The following is a 12735-nucleotide window of genomic DNA, read 5'->3' on the forward strand; positions in this document are numbered from 1 at the left end:
AAGAGATTCAGTGTTCTAAGATGTAAAATAGGCCTTAACGTTTTGTCCTTTTTTAGAATTAGGGAATATAGTGAGTAAACGCCTGTTCCTTCTTGGTGATTGGGTACTAGCTCTATTGCTTGTTTTTGTAACAGTGCTTGGACCTCTATATGTAATAGGTCAAAGTGTTGTGGAGACAGTCTGTGCAGTTTTGGTGGCACATCTGGAGGGAATGTTGTGGATTCTATGCAATAACCATGTTGGATAATTGATAGGACCCATGTATCTGTGGTAATATGTGTTCAATTGTGGTGGTATTTGGTTAGCCTCCCCCCCACTGGTGACAAGTGTTGGGGTGTTGTGACATTGAAGTCACTGCTTGCTAGGGCTTGGTTTGGCGGGCTGGAATTTCCCTCTTCTTCTTGGGAATTGTCCTCTATAGGAACCGCAACCCCCCCCCTTTGGTATTGTGATTGGTAGGTGGGTTTTGTTTGGGAAGTGGAAGGTTCAGATGTTTATTGCCGAAACCCCCCTCTAAATTGTGGTTTTCTAAAAGTGCCTCTGAATTGTGGGGAGTAGAGCGCGCCTTTGGCTTTGGCCGTGTCCGTGTCTTTTTTCATTTTTTCGATGGCAGTATCGACTTCCGGCCCAAACAACTGATGTTGGTTAAACAGCATATGTAATACCGCTTGTTGAATTTCTGGTTTGAATCCAGAATTCCACAGCCATGCATGTCTGCGAATCGTTACAGCCGTGTTGACAATCCGGGCTGCTGTATCTGCAGAGTCCAATGCAGACCTTATCTGATTGTTAGATATGGCCTGTCCCTCTTCAACTACTTGCTGGGCACATTTTTGGTGTTCCTTGGGCAAGTGCTGGATGATGTCTTGCATCTCGTCCCACTGTGCCCTGTCGTAGCGTGCAAGTAGGGCTTGCAAATTAGCAATTCACCATTGATTGGCTGCTTGTGATGCCACTCTCTTGCCCGCCGTGTTTAATTTTCTACTGTCTTTGTCGGGTGGTGGGGCATCCCCTGATGATTGTGAGTTCGCTCTTTTTCTTGCCGCCCCTACAACTACTAAGTCCGGTGTGAGGTGTTGCATTATAAACACTGGGTCTGTTGTGGGTGGTTTATATTTCTTTTCGACCCTAGGCGTTATAGCTCTTCCCTTTACAGGCTCTTGGAAGACCTGTTGTGCGTGCTTGAGCATGCCCGGTAGCATTGGCAGGCTTTGATAGGATGCATGGGTGGATGCCAGAATGTTGAAAAGGAAGTCATCCTCCACTGGTTCAGAGTGCATCGTTACGTTGTGAAACGTAGCTGCCCTGGCTAGTGCTTGCGTATATGCTGTACTGTCCTCTGGTGGTGACGGCTTGGTTGGATAACACTCTGGGCTGTTATCCGATATTGGTGGATCATATAAATCCCATGCATCAGCATCATCTTGGGTCATCCCAGTATGTGTGGGTGACTGCATTAACGGTGTTCCCACTGGTGACAAGTGTGGTGGGTGCAGTGGGGATGGTAGTGGTGAGACTTGTGGTGGTGGTGACTTGTCTCTAACAACTTTGGCCTTTAGTTGCATCTCTGTTTCTTGAAATGCAAGTTTTCTTTTAGATTTGAGTGGCGGTAAAGTCTGAATCTTGCCAGTATCCTTTTGGATATGTAACCTTTGTTGTCTTTGATCTGGTTCCTCTATATCCAACTCTTGCTCAAATCTATGTCTTTCCTTGAGTTGCATGGAAAATCTTTGCTCCTCAGTGTATGAGGTTTGTTTCGGCTCTGAGGCTGCTTTTTTCGGTACTGAAGTTTCTAACGTAATAGTCTTTTTCGGTTCCGAGGAGCTTTTACAGGGTTTGGTCGATTCGATCCCTCTGTATCGAAATTTTTCAGTGCCGGAATCTCGACCGGAGTCGGAAGTCTTTGGCAACTCTTTGGCCTTTTTCGGTGCCGATGTTATCTGGTCACCTTCTTTTCTGTGGATTGGACCATGGCCTGCTGGCAATGGCGTCCCCATGGCCTTGAGTTTCTTGGTGTGACCCGGAGTCTGGGACGGGGCAGGTTTACACACGGTTTGTTGCACCGTCTAGGGTCGCTCACTGTCAGATTCATTTGAGTCCGTTTCTTGGATGGAGATTCTTTCTTCCTCCTCGACGTCGAGCTGTTTTTTCGGTTTTGACGCCATTTGCAGTCTTCTTGCACGTCGATCTCTCAAGGTTTTCTTCGATTGAAACGCTCGGCAAGCATCACAAGTATCCTCTCTGTGTTCGGGCGACAAACACAGGTTACAGACCCGGTGCTGGTCTGTATAAGGATACTTTGCGTGACACTTAGGACAGAAACAGAAGGGAGTCCGGTCCACTAGTCTGGGACGAAGGGTGTGGACGGGCCGACCAGGCCTCGAAGAAGAGTGGAAGCCCCGAAGGGCCGCCGACGCGGTCTTAATGTCAGTACCAATACTCCAACACTAAACCAGTACCGAACGAGAACAATAGCGTCAAATTTTCTATACTTTAGCTAACTTTCCCGATTCGAAATACAGAGCGAAGAGGAACACGTCCGAACCCAATGGCGGAAAGAAAACAATCTAAGATGGAGTCGACGCCCATGCGCAATGGAGCCGAAAGGGAGGAGTCACTCGGTCCTGTGACTCGAAAAGACTTCTTCGAAGAAAAACAACTTGTAACACTCCGAGCTCAACACTAGATGGCAGGAACAGTGCACAGCATGTGTATCTGCAGCTACACATGCCATCGAACATACATATTTACATAATAAAGTACTACGATGGCTACAAGTTTCCAGGGAGGAAGCATGTGAATTTGCAGCACTACATGCCATGAACAGATGTGCACTGGGTAAGTGACATTTTGCGTTCAATGGCATGTGTAGCTGCAGATACACATGATATGCATAGACTGAAAAGCAGTCCCACTCCCAAGTAAGCAGTAGTTAGCCTTTAGGAGTTGAAGAAGTTTGAAATTGTGTTTTAAGCACTGCTTGACCGACATTTGCTTGTTGTCGAGAGAGCACATCCACACAGTAGTGTTTAGTAAAAGTGTGTGGTAAGGACCATGTGGCTGCTTTGCATATGTCTGCCTTTGGTATATTTCCCAAAAATGCTATTGAAGCGCCTTTCTTTCTAGTTGAATGTGTTTTAGGAGTTATGAAGAGTTGCTTTTTAGTTTTAAGATAGCAGGTTTGAATACACTTTACTATCCATCTTGCCAATCCCTGTTTGGAAATGGGATTACCCTTATGATGTTGTTGGAAAGCCACAAAACATTATTGAGATTTCCTAAAGTCTTTTGTTCTATCTATACAACACATAAGAGCTCCTTTAAGATCAGAAGTGTGAAGAGCTCTTTCAGCAACTGAATCTGGCTGTGGAAAGAAGACTGGCAATTCCACTGACTGATTAATGTGAAATGGTGAAACCACTTTGGGTAAAAAATGTGGATTTGTCCTAAGTACTATTTTGTATTTGTGTACTTGAAAAAAAGGTTCTTCGAAAGTGAATGTCTGAATTTCACTTACTATTCTTAAGGAAGTAATTGCTACTAGGAAAGCAACCTTCAATGAGAGAAACAGAAGAGGGCAAGAATGCATGGGTTCAAAAGGTGGGCCCACAAGTCATGTGAGCAAAATGTTAAGATTCCATGCTGGTCGAACTGTAGGTGGAATAACTCTTTTAAGACCTTCCATAAAAGCTTTTATGAATGGAGTTCTAAACAGAGAGGTATGTTGTCTGTTTTGGCTGATATTGCTGTTAAATGAATTTTAACAGATAATTATGCAAGATTGGCATTTTGTAAATGAATCAAATAGCATACAATATCCTGTACTGATGCTTTAAGTGGATCAATGTTTTTAGGTTTCCATTTATTTGTGTAGCACTGCCTGGTTGAAGGTTTACATGCTTGTTTTAGAATGTTCATACATTCTGGTGGAAGCTGTAGATATCCAAATTCCATGACCTCAGGAGCCAAATCGCTAGGTTGAGCATACTGGGATTGGGTTGCCTGATCTGACTGTTGTTTTAGGTCTGGTCAGTTTGGGAACTTGTGATGTGGTACTACTGACAGATCCAATAGCGTTGTGTACCAATGTTGACGTGCCCACATGGGAGCTATGAGTATCATAGTGAGGGAAGTGTGACGGATCTTGTTGTCCAGAAACGGAATTAATAGGAGAGGGGGGAAAGTGTAAGCAAATATCCCTAACCAACTGGTCCATACAGCATTCCCCTTGGATTGTGGGTGTGGGTATTTGGATGCAAAGTTTTGGCATTTCGCGTTTTCGCTTGTTGCAAAAAGGTCTATGTTTTGTGTTCCCCACATCTGAAAGTAACATTGAATTACTTGTGGGTGAATCTCCCATTTGTGTATATGTTGCTGGGTCCTGCTTCAGAGGTCAGCTAGCTGGTTGTGTATCCCTGGGATGTATTCCACTAGCAGGTAAATGTGATTGTGAATTGCCCATTCCCAAATTATTTGTGCTAGAAGTGACAATTGGGATGAATGTGTCCCTCCCTATTTATGCAGATAATAAATTGTTGTCATGTTGTCCGTCCTCATTAAGACTGTTTTGTGCATAATCTGTGGTTGGAATGCTTTGATGGCTAAGAACACTGCCAGCAATTCCAAGTGGTTCATGTGGTAAGTTTGCTGGATTGAGTCCCATTCTCTCTGTACTGTAAGATTGTTGAGATGTGCTCCCGAACCTGTCACTGATGCATCTGTGGTGACTATAGTCTGTGGCACAGGGTCCTGAAATGGCCGCCCTTTTGATAAGTTGGTGTGATTCCACCATTGCAGAGATTTGTAAGCTTGGCAGTCCTACAACACTAGATCCTGTAATTGACCCTGTGCTTGAGATCATTGTTGCGAGAGACACTGTTGCAGTGGTCTCATGTTTAGACGTGCATTGGGCACTATTGCTATGCATGATGCCATCATTCCCAAAAGCTTCTTAACAAACCTTACTGCGCAAGTTCGATTGACCTGCAATTGGGATATGAGAGTGTGAAACGCCTGAATTCGTTGTGGACTTGGTTAGGCCAAAGCTGACTGAGTGTTCAGAATTGCTCCTAGATAAGGTTGAATTTGTGCTGGCTGAAGGTGAGATTTCTGGTAATTGATTGTGAACCCTAAATTGTGTAGGCTTATCTATTGTGTGTCATAGACAGTTTCGAATGGTGCTGGCTTTATTAACCAGTCGTCCAGATAAGGACACTCTTCTGAGGTATGCCACAACTACTGCTAGACATTTTGTGAATACCCTTGGTGCTATGGTTACTCAAAAAGGTAGTACCTTGAATTGATAGTGCTTGCCTGCTATCACGAATCTTAAATAATTGCGGTGTGCTGGATGTATAGGAATGTGGACGTAAGCGTCCTTTAGGTCTAACGCTGTCATGTACTCTTATTTTTGTAACAAGGGAATGACATCCTGTGAAGTGACCATGTGGAAATGCTCTGACAGGATATACTGATTTAAAGGTCAAGGATCGAGAATTGGTCTGAGTGTGGCATCCTTTTTTGGTATGAGGAAGTATAGAGAATATACCCCTGTCCATTGCTGACTGATGGAAACCATTTTTATTGCACCTTTGAGTAGAAGAGATTCTACCTCTTGTTATAACAGAGCAATGTGTTCGAGAGAAAGCCTGTGTGAACGGGGTGGAATGTTTAGTGGAGTGGAGTGGAGATAAGTTCTAGGCGATAAACATTGCGGATAATTGTTAGTATCCATTGATCTGTTGTCATTTGTTGCCAGTGGGGATGGAGCTATTGTAGACTTCCTCCCACAGGAGATGTTTGCTGTTTGGGGGTGCAGGGAAAGTCACTGCTTTGATGAGTTGGAGGCACCTCTTGCAGCAGGGGATTTACCTCTGGATCTGAAATTGTGTCCTCTATAAGATCCCCTAGGATAGTATTGTTGCCCCTGTTTTTATTCGAACGTAGAGGCCTCTGAAATTTATGGCTTAAAACCTCCTCTAAATTGAGGTTTGCGAAATGAGCCCCGAAAAGATGTTGTATAAAAGGCTCCAATGGCCTTTGCTGTCTCAGAACCCTTTTTTAGTTTATCAATGGTTGTGTCCACCTCTGGTCCTAAGAACTGCTGGTTATTAAAAGGAATGTTAGGGACCGCCTGTTGTATTTCAGGTTTAAATCCTGAGGACCTCAACCAAGCATGTCTTCTAATTTTGATGCTAGTGTTTATTCCCCTAGCTGCCATATCAGCTGCGTCTAGTGCTGATCGGATCTGATTATTGGCAATGGCTTGTCCCTCTTCCACTACCTGCTGTGCTCTTTTCTGATGTTCCTTTGGGAGGTTTTGCAGGAACTCCTGCATCTCATCCCAATGTGCCCTGTCATACCTAGCTAACAGAGCTTGGGAGTTAGCAATGCACCACTGATTTGCAGCCTGAGTTGCTACCCGTTTGCCTGCTGCATCAAATTTGCAGCTTTCTTTGTCAGGGAGAGGAGCATCCCCTGTGGACAGGCTATTTGCCCGTTTTCTGGCTTCACTAACTACAATGGAATCTGGTGGTAACTGCTGTGAAATAAAAACTGGATCAGTTGGTGCCGCTGTATATTTTTTATTTATTCTGGGTATTAACACCCTAGCCTTCACTGGTTCTTTAAAAATGTCATCGGCATGTTTTAGCATACCAGGTAACATTGGCAAACACTGATATAATTTGTGAGTTGAGGAAAGAGTGTTAAATAGAAAATCCTCTTCTAATGACTCAGAGTGCATCTGAACACTATGTTACGCGTCTGCTCTAGAAATGACCTGATTGTAGGCTGTGGTATCCACAGGTGGAGATGGTCTTGTAGGATACAAATCAGGATTATTGGGTGGGATTGGGTCCGAGTCATACATGTCCCATGGATCCATATTATAAATACTATCACCCATATAGTCTGGTGGTGGTAGTGTATGAGGTGGTGGTGAAGAGGAAAGATAAGGTGAATGTGGTGAAGAAAGCTGAACAGTCTTTGGCTTTTCCTTATGTTTAAATATTTTCGGCTGTGAAGGGCCTGCATCCAAACTCTCCTGGAATGCTAAATTTCCTCTTTGTAATTGGAGGGGGAGAGGCAATAATCTTTCTAGTTTCTTTCTGGATTTGAATCCTTCTTCTTTGTGTTTGGTCCATGACCTCAAGAATGGATCTAATGTCTGTCTCATCTCCCTCCTGTTCTGAAGATGAAACCGGTTTTCTGCCTCTTAATGAATGCTCTGAAAGCTTGGTGGCAGCATGCTTCATACGGGCCGAAAAAGTGGTCTGAGCACTAAAGGAAAGTGTTTTCGGCTCTAAAGATGGGCTTCGATGTTTCGACTCCGAAGAGGTGCATGGATGTTTCTGGTTCGATGTGTATGAAGCTGACTCGATTCTGAAGTGGAAGCCTCCATCTTTCGACTTGACGCTGAAACAAGCATGATAGTCTGTTGTTGTGAGTGAGACTTGGTCTTTTTCGGGACGAACCAGAGGGTCAGTCGATGATTTGTTGTTTTCTGGGTTGAGCCATGGCTAGCATGCAGTGGTATACCCAAGGTCTTATGTGATTTTATCTGAACCTCGGTCAAAGTCAGTCTTGAACGGAGACTGCAGTCTGTGCTTGTTTCTCACCAAAGATGCCGAGCGTTTGCTCTGTGAACTTCGACTCCATCTCCAACCACCCTGCTCTTCGATCTCGCTAGGTCTTCTTCGATCAAAAGGACCGACGCGCCTCGAACATCTCTTCTTGGTGATCGGGAGAAAGGCAGAGGTTGAACACCAAATGCTGGTTGGAGTAGGGGAACTTGGCATGGCACCAAGGATAGAATCAAAATCAAGGGCAGGAGCGCCTAAAAGGACGTTTAATCGAACCAGACGCTACAATCGGATCAAGTGTAGTCAGAAACTGCGTTTGAAAACGATACAGACGTTAGGAAAAAGGAAAAAAAAAAGTTCAGATAGCACCAAACCAAAAGTACCGGAGCGAGAGGGAACACGTCTGAACCCAACGGCGGAAAGAAAACAATCTAACAAAGGAATTGATGCCCATGCGCACTATCACCGAGAGGAGGAGTCACTCGATCCAGTGACTCGAAAAAAGCTTATTGAAAGAAAAACAACTTGTAACACTCCGAGCCCAACACTAGATGGCGAGATATGCACATTTGTTAAACAGACCTAAAGAGCATGTATATATTTTAAGATAAAATAATTATTATAAGTATTTGTACAAAGAAATACACAGATCTAGATATATGCACATAATGAAACTATAACATGTTTACGTACATGGGGATATGCAGTCAATTGATGTTTGACTATGGTGGTTACGTAGGAAAAGAGTCATTTTTGAGTAGTCTTCTGAAGATAAGATAGTTGTCTGTGGATCTTATATTTTGGGGTAATGAATTCCATAATTTGGCCGCTTGAACAGAGAAAGATGTACCACCTATTATCTTTTTCTTGTATCAAGGTGTTTTGATGTGGGGTGCCGATCTTAAGTGGAGGTTTCTTTGTTGGATGTATTTGATGATTTTATTCCTGATGAAAAGCGGTCCTGTTCCATGTATGATACATAACTGCTTGAAGGTGGATCTTCTGGCAACCACTACCCAATGTAGGGCCCTCACGGCACGGGAGATGTGGAGTAGTGGCTTTACATGCAGGAGTAGTCTGCCCGTGGAGTTCTGAATATGTTGTAGTTTTTTCATAGTAGATAGAGATGATCTATGGTAGAGGCCATTGGCATAATCAGTTTAGATAGTACAAGAGAGATATTAGCCTGCACCTTTTTGGAAATCCGAGTTAGGAGAAGATGTGTCGCAGAGTTTTCAAGGTGATGAAGTTTGATTTTGCTAATTTGCCCACTCACCTCAAGCATTCATTGTTAACTTGGAGTCCATGGTTATGCCAAGGTTTCTTACTTCCTTAGATAGTTTAGGAAGTGGCCCTAGATTGTCAGGCCGGGTTCAGAGTGGGTCATAGTTTTTCCAATCGTCACATGAGTGGTTCTGTTTTGGAAGCATTCAGATTGAGATGGCTCCATGTCATCCACTTATCAACGGCTCTGAGACAACTGAAGATTTGTGAGTTTGCAATGTTTTGGGGTATTCAAAGTTTAAGGAATATTTGTGTGTCATCTGCACAGTTGTAGTATGTGAGTTGAAATTCATTGACCACTGTTGGTAATGACTTCACGTAGATGTTGAAAAGCATGTGTGAGATCATTGAGCTTTGAGGGGCCTCTTGCTTTTGTGGAGTAGGGTTTGGATGAGAAAGTGGGAGTATAGATGACATTAGTTATGTTTTGAAGGTAGGATGTGATCCAGTTGAGAGCAGTCCACTCTATGCCGGTGTTGCTGAGTCTTTGTATTAGAGTTTCATGGTCAACTGTGTCAAAGCCAGCTGAGACGTCCTGGAGAAGTATTGCAGCAATTCCATTGCAGTCTTTAGTGTTTTTAAGATCATTCCTGAAGGCGATGAGGGCAGATCCAGTGCCTTTTCCTGGGTGGAATCCAGTTTGATAGTCTCAAAGTATGGAGTTATCTTCAATGAATTGTGACACCTGGGCGAAAGCTTTCTATTTCTATCAGTTTGCCCAGGAAAGGACCATTTGTAGTCGGTCTGAAGTTGTTGGGGTCCTGCAGGTCCAGGTTTGTTTTCTTTAATAACAGGCATATGTATGACTTTTTAAGATCTTCAGAAAAGATTCCTGTGTAGATGAAGAAGTACTGATGATTCTTCTTACTGGTGTGGCAGCAGAAGCAGATAAAGGAATATACCTGAAGATGTGTGGTGGACATGGGTGAGAAGGGCAGCCAGAAGGCCTGCTTGCTTTGGCCAGATCCATAAATTCACTTTGTGATATTTGTTTGAAGGAGTGCGGAGGCTGTGTTAGCTTACTGTTGGAGGGAATTGTTGGAAATGGGTTGGTGCTGGTGGTTTTCCTTTGTTTTAAATAGGAGTCCAATGTGTCTGCCTTGGTTGTATAATGATTTGCCATTTTGTCTACAAAATCTTGAGCAATGGGATGAGTAGCAAGGGAGGAGAATTTACTGTCTAGGAAGCTCAGTCTAGCCATGGTTTTGGTGCTACAGAAGCTCTTTATACACACCTATACCTTTTGCTAAAGTAGAAAACAGAGTATTTGCCAAGATCCTGGCAATTAGGCTAGCCTTGGTCTGGTCTTGTGGGTGCACCCAGTCCATTCTGGGTTTGTTTGAAGCTGCAGCACGAGTCTCAATTTTAGCAGATTACACAGCTATATGGAAAGTTTGAAGTCATTGGAATAGCCGGCAGTTCAAATGCTTTTCCCTCCCTGGAGTGCCAGTTTATGTTCCAGATGCTCAAAAAGATTAATACTGGCCCAGAATACATGAAGTGTGTCAAATCGCTCGATCATAAACCCTTTATTTATTTAAGACTATATTAAGAGCTCTTACAATAATTTCCTCTACTTTGAAGGACCAGACAGGAGCCCAGGAATTTTTTGCGTTGGCAATGAAATGTAAGGTCAGGGAGAATCCCTTGGTGGAAGGGATAGCTGTTGCCTCTGACTGGTCAGAAAGAATATTACTTTATCTCCTGTTGTACGATTTAAATCCCAACAGATTAATGCAAATAGTACAGAGCTTTGGGAAGGATAGTGATTTCAAATAAACTGGACCAAATCAGTGATCTATCCCCCAACGAACTGGACTCCAAAGAAACTAATTAGGCAGCAGCTTCAGATTTGCAAGGAGGGGCTTTGCTACCTAGGTATTTATATCATAAAAGATCAAGAGATATTCCTAAAATCTAACTTGGGTGTCATCCTAGGGAAATTCAGAGGATGTGAGCTGCTGAACATCCCGACTGCTCGCACAGTACTCCACGTAAAGTTCCAGGGAGTTTGTTTTAGACTGGTGGAGGGAAACATCCATTGGCTGTTAAGCTGGTAAGGGAGGCAGAGATGTTCCAGTGTCTGCAGTACTGTCGACACAGAAAACAAATGATCTAGTAACATGAACATTGGTGAAAAAGGAATGGGGGAGGAGGCATGAAATAAAATTCCAGAGAGCCTAGCACCATCTGGCAATGAGCAGCGGTTTGGTCTTTGACTTATCGTTTGAAACTCTGGTAATATCTTATCAAGTGAGACTGAAAACAACTTTGAACGCTTAAACACCACCCCTAAAGCAATGAAACATAAGTGTGAGGCACTCGGCACTCTTTACAAGTAAATGCAAATTACAAAACCTTGTCTGAGATATTACACCAAAGGATTTGACAATCAAAGTCAAAACAGTTTGAATACGTGGTTAAGTCCGCGTAGTTTATTGAGTGAAGTCGGTTTCTGGATTGCTTTGCGGACTTGGTTTATATTATTCTGGATCTGTGGACTTCATGTGAACGGACGACGTATGTGCAGATTCATTTCACTTTCATCATGTATCGGCCCTGAAGAAGTCGTCGGGGTTATTTGCCCATGGCGAAACACGTGTTGGCTTGGAATAACGGGAGTTTGGACTGTTTTTGAAGACTTCACTCAAACTACGCGGACTTGACCAAATATTCAAACTGTTTTGACTTTGATTGTCAAAACCTTTGGTGTAATATCTCAGACAAGGTTTTGTAATTTGCATTTACTTGTAAAGAGTGCCTCACACTTATGTTTCATTAGTTTTGTTTTTTTGTAAACCCTTAAGGTTGGGTGTAGTCCCTTGTGAAGGCACCTTTTGAGGTACATTTATGGCCTGACTTTCCCGGAGTGCCTTTTCTTGCCCCTCATTACACCCCCCCCTTCTTTACCACCCCTAAAGCAGCACCAAAATGGTCAATGATATCAGTTCTTAAGCTTGAATTTTAGCCTATTGTATAAGATGAGGTGACATTACTGTATCAGTGTAGAAAAGCTGCCCTCTCAGTTGTCCTTCATATTGTGCTTTTTATGATGTATAGAAGTTGCACCCCAAGAAAAGACCTTTCCCTTCTCAATGGTTTCTAGATTAGAATGAAAAGCTTTGGACTCACCTGTGCAGATGCAACAGACTAAGGCAACACTTTTACAGATATTCCAAAATGCTAGATCAATATGACAGCCAATAATAAAAGTTATTCTTGTTGAAGAGAAAGAGACCTTACAGTAGATTTGACTTGGCACGGTTCATGAGCTCCAGAACTACCCGGGCCTTTCTGGTCGTGGTCCAATTCCTTTGGAATACCATAATACCATGAACAGTCCCGTCAAGCACCACTTGATCTGGTCTTGCGGATGAGTGCTCTGTGACAGGCTAGGTGACCCTCACACTTCTTTGGATAGACAATGCTGAAACTGGAACCAAGCCTGGTTCTGAACCTTGGTTTTACAGATGCCCTACATATCCAACAGTTGACCTCATCAGAAGTCTCATTTTGGTTCTTGTAAAGAGACAAGAGTCAATCTGAAAAATGCCCTCTCTACCAGGGGAGGCAGTAAAATGGAGAAAACACCCAAAAAAGGCACTATATGAGGAGAAGCACTTCTATGCATGCTGCTAAGTGAAACAAATTGCAGCTGTGCTTGAACAGTTATGGACTCACAGGTAGAGTGCAGTCCCAGTGTGTAAGGGGAAGATGTTCTTTGAGGTGGTCATTCAGAGGTCCCTCAGGCAAAACTTGTAGATTGCAGCATCTTTTGGAAAGGTTTGTTTCTGGTTTTGCCTACAGCACAGTCACTCCCAAATAATTGGGAAGGAATGAGATGGCAAGGACAAACTACAAAAGAATG

The 12735-nt window shown here is 43.3% G+C and overlaps 1 pseudogene; it reads right to left on the reverse strand.

Annotated features, from left to right (window-relative positions):
- LOC138293885 (serine/threonine-protein kinase N2-like) overlaps positions 1-12735 on the reverse strand; it is a 245836-nt pseudogene that overhangs the window by 71504 nt on the left and 161597 nt on the right.

The sequence above is a fragment of the Pleurodeles waltl genome, chromosome 4_2, assembly GCF_031143425.1.
Source record: "Pleurodeles waltl isolate 20211129_DDA chromosome 4_2, aPleWal1.hap1.20221129, whole genome shotgun sequence".
Lineage (NCBI taxonomy): Eukaryota > Metazoa > Chordata > Amphibia > Caudata > Salamandridae > Pleurodeles > Pleurodeles waltl.